Source organism: Hippopotamus amphibius, chromosome X, assembly GCF_030028045.1.
Source record: "Hippopotamus amphibius kiboko isolate mHipAmp2 chromosome X, mHipAmp2.hap2, whole genome shotgun sequence".
Lineage (NCBI taxonomy): Eukaryota > Metazoa > Chordata > Mammalia > Artiodactyla > Hippopotamidae > Hippopotamus > Hippopotamus amphibius.
In genome coordinates, this window is record NC_080203.1 from 18,017,134 (window position 1) to 18,027,349 (window position 10,216).

Genomic DNA, 10,216 nt, shown 5'->3' on the forward strand with positions numbered 1-10,216 from the left:
GATTACAAAGGGAGCTCTTTGGAAAAGAGGAGAGACAAGTGGAGAATAACGGCAGGCTGCTGAATTGAAATTATCTGCTGTAAGACAGAGTTTGGACTCCCTCCATGGTTCTGTTGATGCTACCAAGGAATTTCAAGGGTTGCATTTCGTGCTGAAGGAGATGGAACAAGTAGTAAATCAAAGAACGGTTCCAGAGTAGATTCCATCCCCAAAGTGGTAGGTTTTGAAACTGAGGCCTCATCATATTAAGGAGTTATTAAACATGACTTCGACTTCTGGTTCTAGTAATTACATTTTTAAAACAGCTTTATTGTGATATAACTCACAAATCATACAATTCACCCATATATAGAATGCCAGAAGTCAGTAGTTTTCAGTATATAGGTAGAGTTGTACTACCATTGTGGCAATCGATTATAGAATTTTTACATTGCCCCCAAAACAAACACCAGACCCTTCATCTGTAACTCCTCATTTCCTGTAATTCCCCCCCAACCAACCCTAAGCAACCACTGATCTACTTTTTTCTCTATACGTTTGCCTATTCAGGACATATCATATAAATGGAATCATACAATATGTGATCTTTTGTGTCTGGCTTCTTTTATTAAGCCTGATGTTTTCAAGCTTCATCTATGTTAGTACTTCATTTCTGTTTTACTGCTCAATAATTTTCCATTGTATGGATAGACCACATTTTGTTCTGTATGGATATACACATTGAAGTGTTTAGGGGAAAGAATATGCCTTTTAGATTTTGCAGTTTCTATTTTTAGTGTTTCAAAATGTATGGATAAACATATATTACCATTGTATGGATAAACAAGATGGATCAGTTAATGGATATTAGGGTTGTTTGGCTATTATGAATAATGCTGCTATGAACATTCATGTACATATTTTTGTGTGGGCATATATTTTCATTTCTTTTGCATAAATACCTAGAGGTGTAATTGCTGGACATATGGTAACTCTATGTTTAACTGTTTGAGGAACTGCCAGACTATTTTCCAAATAAGCTACACCATTTTATATTCCCACCAGCAGTGTATGAGGGTCCTAGTTTCTCGATATCCTTGTTAAGTCTGTTATGGTCTCTTTTTGGTTATCTCCATGTCACATGTACTATAATGGAGATAACAAAAAAGACAGACGATAACAAGTGACAAATCTCACTGTGGTTTTGATTTGCATTTCCCTGATAGCTAATGATATTGAGCATATTTTCATGTTCTTATTGGCCATTTGTATAAGGATATTAATATCAACTGCAAGATTTATCAAACATTTTAAGGGTGTATATGAGCAAATTTTCATCAACAAGCATCATCTAATATTTTAGAATTTTCGGGACCATTCTTACTGCCTCCTTTCTATGTACCTATGTCAGGCAAGAGGCACTCTAAAACCTTTCCTCCTGCAGAGGAAACACATATAATCCCTTCTTCGTAAGCAATTATATGATCATAAGGAAATGAGTTTTCAAGAATGGAAGTCAATTTTTATTCAAAAATGCTTGTAAGATAGATTTAAGGGTAAAAGAAAATGCTTCAAAACAAACACATTTTTCCTTTCCCTGATCTTAATATTCCTGAGCTCTTGGGAAGAAAGAAAAATTAGAAATTCTCTTAGTGCTAATACATTTGCTAGTTGGTTTTCTTAGAACACATATTAAGACTCAGCTATTTCAGCCACTTGTAAAACATTTAGATAAATTGTAGCTGTTAAGCAGTGGTGGTGATTTTGCACATTGCAAAATTATAGAAGCTGATGGAGTGATTCAACAGTAAGCTTCTAAATTCTTCTTAAAAAGGTGCTGAGTTTAAAACCTCAAATTTCTGATTATGATGTTTAGACCCATAAGTTCCTTTATTACTTCAGTAAAAAAAACTTTAAAGTGATTTCTAAGGGATTTTCCTGAAAAAAAAGTGAAAACAATACAGTGATTCTGTTGTGGTCATTGTTATAAAACTTCTTCCACACTCCCTTTCCCTCCCTGGTACCACAGGCTTTGTTTTCACTGTTAGGCTGGGCATCTCATTTTACATTTGAACCTGGCTCTGCTGAACCTTTCACTTTGCTCCAGTGTGGTTCTGATGCTCCACCCACCAGACTTCTGCCATTCTCACATGCTACCTTTGCTACAGGGTGGTGTGGTTCTTGTTCAAGGTAAGTCCATACCTCCCAGGTCTCCTTTCGTACCCATTTGGATTTGGGGGCCAGGGAGCCTTATGACCCCACTTTTAGTCTCCCTTTGATATAAAAGACAGTGAAATCTATTCTGGTTTCTTTCTTTTTTTAAAAAAAATTATTTTTTTGGCTGCGTTGGGTCTTAGTTGCAGCATGCGGGATAGTTGAGGCATGTAGGATCTTTCCTTGCAGTGCAGTCTCTTCGTTTTGGCACTCGGGCTTCTCTCTAGTTGCGGCGTAGGGGTTTTCTCTTCTCTAGCTGTGGTGCGCAGGCTCCAGGGCAAGTGGGCTCTGTAGTTTGCTGCCCACAGTCTCTCTAGTTGAGGCACGAGAGCTCAGTAGTTGTGGCGTGTGCTTTTAGTTGCCCCAAGGCATGTGGGATCTTAGTTCCCTGATCAGGGATCAACCCATGACCCCTACATTGGAAGGCGGATTATTTACCACTGGACCACCAGGGAAGTCGCTGTTCTGGTTTCTTTTATGAGAGGACATGAGAGGTAAAGTATAAACGTAAAAGTAGGCATGTGATCTAAAAATATGAATGTAAAAAGTATGAACTTAGCCATCCTTTGCAGTGACCTCATAGGAGCCTCCAGTAAGATACTCATATTAATGTTTGAAATATGACTACAGGAGGATGGAAGGTCATCAGTCCTGCTGATCAATGGCAGATTACTCTCCGAAATTCCTTCCAACGTTGTCTTCCATTGACCCCAGTGCCAGGAACTTAGAAGAAAGGAAATCTGCCAGTTTTACCTGCCCATAGCTGACACAAATATGTGTGTGCACCAGGCACTGTGCTAAGTGTTTTACATGCAACATTTTGTATAACATCATCTCATTAAAACAAAGCAGAGAATAGCAGTGCCTGTAAAGTTTGCAAGAAGGGGAGCTAAATTAGGGACTGGGAGAAGACCCCTATTGGAATGCATTTTTTAGTGCCTAAGGCAATTATCTTGGCCTCCTCGTTGCTCCAGCTTCAGGCACAACGCTCCCAGTAGGAGCAACGTCAGTTTGGTGACATCATAAGATTCGCATGGGAGCTATTACAGTGGCTGTGGTGGTGGGGAGAGGCTACATCCTTATGAGATTTACCATCCACATAAAGTGCCACCTTAACCAGAGAGAACTCTTAGTAATAATGTCAGCTTTACTCCCTCCAACACATTTCATGTCATCAACACATATACTAGCCCTGGTCTGCTGTATTTGACTTTGGCCCTGGTCCCACCATTGGTGATTTCCTATATTAACCTCTCTCTAGTCCTCTCCCCTCTCCCTTGCCCTTCCTAATCCTCCTAATCCCTGCCTCCCCGTCCCCCACACTGATTTCTTCCTGTGAACAATATGGATCAGAGAAAGGGAGAAAATAAGAGAACATTAGATTTTTTTTTAATTGGCTAAGAAAACCAAGGAAAAACTCATACTAAACTGGGGCAGGGCTAAGACAAGGCTATTCTGGGGCAGGGCTAGGACAAGGCTGTTAAGGAAAGGGAAGCAGAGGGTGTTTCCATTACTTGAAATGCTATTTTGGATGGCCTGTGGCCAGTAGAATTTTCTCACCTGCTATTTCTCCCAAGTAACAGTTGTTAGGTGTCTTCCTTCAGAGCCATATCCTGAGATACTTTCCTGGCATCACAATTCCCTACTCCTAGAATACTTCCTGGTGTGTCTCATCGTGGTTGTCATCATAATGTATATGGATCTTGTTTTATGTTTTTTTTTTCTTTTTTTTGGGTCCCTGGGTGGGCATGAACCACAATGTTGTTTTTTAAGGCTTTCCCAAACTTTTTCCCATGAGGATTTTCCTATATATAGAAGAGTTGGAAAAATTGGACTGTGAACACCTCTATACCCTCAAGCAAAATCCAATGATAAGCTTTTTGTCATATTTTATGGGCATTATTTTATACTTCTGCATTCACGCAAAGTAGACAACCTCAGACTTTGGACATATTCCTTGGTTCCAAATTTCCACAGTTATAAAAGTACTGCTTGATGAAAATCCCTGAGCACACAGACCCTCCTTCCTGGGTTTTCAAGGCCCTTGACAGCCGATAAACTGAAACACTGAGCGAGTGCCCCTGATATATTTGTGTTTGGGAAGGAGCCTAAAGATACTAATGGATAACAGAAAGTATGAGAGATTCAGAAGAACAAGTTCCCTGAAATTGTAAGGAGTCAAAAATTTCAGGCAGGCACAGTATCCTGAGAAAACATGAGTGTGTGGGGGGTGGGGGGTGTCACTGGAGTCTCCTGGTTCTGCCCTAAGACATCCACTGTGGTGCAGCCTCCCTTCTGGAAGCTCTGGTGGCTGGGGCTTGAGTCTGAGGCTACTGTGCCACTTGGCGGATGCTGAATGGATCCTAGTCAAGGGGACATCACATCAAGGGATGCCTCCTGTGGAAGTTTCTTGGCCCAACTCAGAGCTGATGTCAGGAGGTGGGTGTCTAAGGGACAGGATCCTGGTCAGAAACAGCCCAGTCTTCATCCCTGGAAAAGAAGTTCTCACCCACTGAGTCCACATTCCCATTATGTCCTGCACCGTGTCCCATGTCCCTGGAGAGGACCCTCTCGCTAGGATCCTGACACCCCACGCCTCCTGGGAGAAGTGCACAGCCACATCCCCTAAGCACCCAGGCACTGGAAGCATCCCCTTCAGCCCCAGATGCATCAAGAACAGTTCTAGAAAAGAGTCAGGGGGTAAAGGGGCAAAATGAGTGGGCTGAGAACAGGTTTCATGGGAGAGAAGGGGAGAGGGCTGCATTTGAGATTGGGGGAGACAAATGAAGAGGGTGGGGTGACGTGTGGGTAAGAGAAAAAGGACCCTCTGTAAGTGGCAGGAAGAGCCCCTCAAGAGGAACACTCGGGAGGAGGAAGGGCACTGCGGGGAGAAGTAGCATCTTTCACGCCACCCGGGGCCATCATCACCTTGTCTTCCATGGTCCCCTCAGGAGGAAGAAGAGAAAGTAAAGGGGCAGAAAATGCTGAAGGTGACATAAATGACAATGACAACAGCATCCCCCAAACCCAGTCCCTGCTCCTTAGGACTAAACACTAAAAAGAGAAGGCAACCAGGGCTTAGTAATATCCAAAATGGTGAGGTCACAGTACAGGAATACTGGCCATTTTACCCTGCTGGCTGTAGGGCTCCAAGCCTCCTATCATCCAGAGGCCTTCCCTCTACATAGAACAGGACTCCCCTCCCCACCTGGTCTGAGCTTTCCCTCCCCAACATGGAGACATGTTGTGACTGGGGGCACTGGCAAGGGACATGTCACCAAAACACCCAACCTGGGAAATGCTTCCCTTCCCAGCCATGGCTGAGACTCCCCTCCCCCATACAAAGAAACCCAAAAGGGGGATTCAATCACAATAAAGTGCCTGTCAAGCAAGCACACTGCTTCTCCACTGGGCCTGAAACTGCCCTCCCCCTCCCCCAAAAGACACTCTGATGCTGGGAGGCACCAGCAAAGGGGATCAGGCCACAAAGAGCCCAGGCCCAGGAAACATTCCCCACTGCTCACTGGCAGGGGGCCTCCTGCCTCCAGAAGCTCCCCACACAGCAAGCATCCCTTTCCCTGGAGGCAGCAAGTGGAATCCCTTCCCCCACCTAGAATCCCAAGGTGGCCTGGCCTGGGGAAGCTCCATCCATTTCCCCAGGCAGCATCCTCGTGGAAGCCCCAGCAACCTGCCACAAACCAAGCAAACCGAAATAGCCCTGCAGAGGCTTGGAAAATCATGCTGTCCTCACAAGCACAGCCCAGAGCAGGAGGCCAGGGCCTGCTCGCCAAACCTCAACAGGGGGCTGCCTGCTAGAGTACCAAGCTTCAAAAGAACCCAGTGTCTCCTAACACGACACCAAAATGTCCAGGACACAATGGAAAATCATCCTTCATACGAAGAAGCAGGAAATTCACAACTTGAATGAGAAAAGACAATCAAGTGACACGAACTCCAAAATGAATTAGGTGTCAGAATTATCTGACTGTGATTTTTACAATCCATCATAAAAATAATTCGACAAACAATTAAATGTTCATACCAGCTTATTTGTAAGAGCCAAAAGCTGGAAACCACCCCCAGGTCCTTCAACGGGTGACTGGTTCAACAAGCTGTAGTCCATCCACACCGTGGGAGGCTACCCAGAAATAAAAAGGAACAAATATTGTTACACAGAAGGCCTTGGATAAATCTCCAGAGAATTATGCTGAGTGGGGAACAAAAGCCAATCTCAAAACGTTACAGACGATTGGATTCCATTTACAGTATAAACCATTCTTGAAATGACAACATTCTAGAAAAGGAGAACAGATTTGTGGTTGCCAGGGGTGAGGGGTCTGGGAATGGGTAGGAGAGGGGTGGACAGGAAGGACAAGATGTGAGTGAGTGCACGAAGGAGCAGCAGGAGCAGCAGGAGGGCCCCTTGCAGTGATGAACTAACTGTTCTGTATCCAGATTGTATCCATGTCAATATTCTGCTTGTACCTTGTGCTATAGTTTCGCCAGGTGTTACCACTGGGGAAACGGGGGAAAGGGGAAAGGAGACCTCTCTGTTTCTTTCAGCTTCCTGTCAGCCTGCAATAATGTTAAAATTAAAAGGGTAATCTAAAAGAAGGACTCTATTAAGAAATGCTTCCCGCTCTTCCAGAAAAACCGCAAACCATCACTTCTGAGGTCTTTCACTCCACATTCAGAAAATTTGAGTTAGCAGCCATGCTCCATCCTGCCAGTGTCAGCGAGGCCATTCCAAAGCCCTTCTTCCTTCCAGCTGCCCAGATAACTTCCTCCCCTGTCTCCTTCAGAGCTGGGGGTCTCCTTTGGAGCTGAAGGCTAGTGGCTCATGCAGCCTGGGGCCAGGGCTTCCCTGAGTGTCCCTTGGCTCCAGCTTAAAGCTCAGTGACTTTCATGCTGTTCCCTGAGGCAAAGGCTCCTCCTAAAGCTCTTCTGTCCCCAGTCCATGGTTTGTGGCCTAGGAGCCAACCTGCTGTTACTTATCATCTCAACACAACCAGGCAGAAAGGGAAGTTATTACAGGAGTGTGAGGGCAAACCTTCAATAGAAGACCACAGCCAGTCCCTCTGGACTCAGCAAGAGAAAAGGATGGTTCCACCTTTTTTTTGAGGCGGGGGGGAGGTTGGTGCCCTGTCGGTGAGTGAAAGTGTGTGTATGTGACTGTGTGCGGAGGGTGTGGGGAGAAGGTCTTTTCCAGTGCACACTTCTCCCCAGCAGATCTCCTGATGTACTTCACTCCCCCTTCCCCTCCTCCTCCTTTCCCAGATGCCCTCTTTCCTCCCTGCTAGCCAAGTTAACCTGGGGGGCCCTGGGGGCAGTGACTGCAAGGCCTCAGTGCCAAGCAGTTTTTCTAAGTTCGCCATTACCAGAGACCTGGCTCTGCAGAGGGGACCAGATTGCTGACCCTAATATAACAGCTCAGAGTTTTGTTTGTTTGTCAGGGAGGGGTCTTGCTATGTTGCCCAGGCTGGAGGGCAGTGGCTACTCACAGGCAGGACGTGGCTACTGAGCAGCAGGGCAGTTTTGACCTGCTCCACTTCAGACCTGGGTGGGTTCACCCCTCCACAGGAAACCTGGTGGTCCCCCGCTTCTGGGAGATTCCTGCATTGATGCTGAACTTCATGCAGATGCGCGATCACAGAGCGCCCTACAGCCCAGAAGTCCAGGGCTCAAGCGGTCCTCCCGCCTGAGCCACGGTAATAGCTGGGAATGCCAGCGTCGGCCACCGCACCCAGCCAGCTCACAGTTTTAAGCTCTATGTGCCAGCAGTGTGATCAAAGTGCACGTGCGACCCCCTCCCCCACCTTTAATCCTCAAAACAATCCCAGAAGCCATTTTACCAAAGGGGAAATTGAGGCAAAAAGAGGAAAGTAACTTGCCCCAAGTCACGGAGCCGGTGGGCAGAGGGCAGAGCCAGTATTCGAACCCCTTTGATCCAAGCTGACACTGCCTATTGCAGCAGTGACCTGCCTCCCTGTGGAAACAGGCAGTCTTCACTGTTCCCTCTGTGCGCTTGGGGGAAAATCTGGAGGATGAACGTTCCAGACTAAACTACAAAGTCACTTCCCCTTGTAGGTCTACTCAGGGCAACCAAGAGACTCCTAGTGGGGAAGTAAGACACCGTGATGTCCTAGTCTGGGCCACCAAACCACAGGTAAAACATCTTTCTCTCTCACTCACCTACTCCCCCAGTCTCACAAGCTCTCTCTGCATTTTTAGGGACTCACAGCTTCCTGGCAAGCTGTGCGGATGCAGCTTCTGCAGCCTGGGACAGGATGGTCAGGAACTGCTTCACCACCAGCAGCTCCAGGACCCGCTCCATGGTGCGCATCTCAAGCCAAAGCCACCCAGCCGTGGCAAAGCTCCAGAAGCCGCCTGAAGAGGTGCCGGGAACCGGCGACCTCCTGGAAGCAGAACCCTCCAAAGGGTAGAATCTCCTGCATTTTCACTATCAGAAGCACTTTCCTCCTGGGAGCCCTTCTACTGAAAACCAACCGTGCTCAACTACAAAGGCTCCCCAGCCTCTTGCAGGGACGCGCGGCGTTGCTAGGAGCCGGTGACCCGGAGAGCCAAGTCCAGACCAAGGAGCCCAACTTTGGCCCCAGAGGGGGTCTCAGAGCTGTGGTCCCCTGCGCGGCCGCGCGCCTGCGCCCTGGGCAGCTGCACCCGGTGAGCCTGGGAGAGCCGTGGGCGCTGAGGCGGTGAGTCCCGGAGCGGCCAGAGGGCGTGGCCGTCCCTGGGGCGCGGGCGCGGGGCTCCCTTCCCGCTCCGGCCGCGCGAACCGGCCGCTTCCAGCCCGGATCCGGGTGCGGGCGCGGGGAGGAGCGACGGACAGCGGGCCCCTGTCCCGCCCGGGTCCCCGCCGCCGCTCCCTGCGAGCCGGCCGGGCCTTCCCGGGCTTCTCCAGGGCGGGGAGCGCCCCTCCGGGCGGCGGGATGTCCTCCCCGGGGAGCGCACTGGGGCCGCGCCGCGCCGCGCCGCGGGCACCCGATTTTCAAGCGGCTTTTAGGCTTGTCCCCCCAGCCTTTTCCCGAGTGTCCTCTCTTTACACTCCTCTTCGGCCACGGGCCCTGTGGGCCCGGGTTCATTCAGGAGGGTTTGGGGAGAAGCCATCAGCCCCGGGGTGGAGTGCCGTTTTCATCCGGAAGGGCCGACGGGGGGAAACCCGGAGGGTCATTGCCTGGTCGACGGGGGTGGAAGGTTCGGGACCGTCCGGGGAGGGCTGCCCAGCTGTGAGGCTGCAGCGCGTTCTAGGCGGGTCCACAGCCCAAGGCTGTAGGGTCCCTGGATGCCCTCCAGCGACGGTTAGGTGCCTTGGCGGGCTTGGGGGGAAATAGAAGCTTCCTAGGAAGTGACCTTTCCTGAGCGCTTCCTCTGTGGCAGGCACACTGCTGTTCGTTTCCCTGCAGTGGGATCCGCCGCAGGAACTTCTGTGAAGGAGATGCTGGGATTGTCTCCTGTTAGCGACAGAAGCCCTGGGTGTCAGGGTCACACAGCTAGCAGGTTATCACTAGATGGGTCGGCCGCTAACGCCCCGGCTGCCGTGAAGATAAAGGTGATATGGGGGCAGGGTGCATTTGGGATGACTGGGTGGGATCCTGAGTAGTGTTTTCCTTGACCCCCTCCAAGGAAGAGGACATGTACACGAGGCATCCTGGCAAATGCAGGCGGAGAGGAGGCACAGCGGGGTGAGGGGGTCAGGGGCGGGGGCGCCAGTGTTGAGACCTGTGGGGACATGTGTGTGATGGCCTCTCTGACCTCAGAGATCGCCCTCAGAGGACACTTGGATGCTTTTAGAATGAACATTGCAGGAGCCTGTTGATTGCACCCTCCTCACCACTTCCCTCTGGCATTTACTGTGTGACTTGGGACAAGTTCTTCTGTCCTCCTCAGCCTCCCCTGGGTCCCCTCATGTGTGTGCCGGGCACAGTACTAGAGCCCACCTCCTAGCGTTGGGTGAGGGCTAAATGAACTGCTATAGGTGGGAGGCTTAGAACAGTGCCTGGCACAA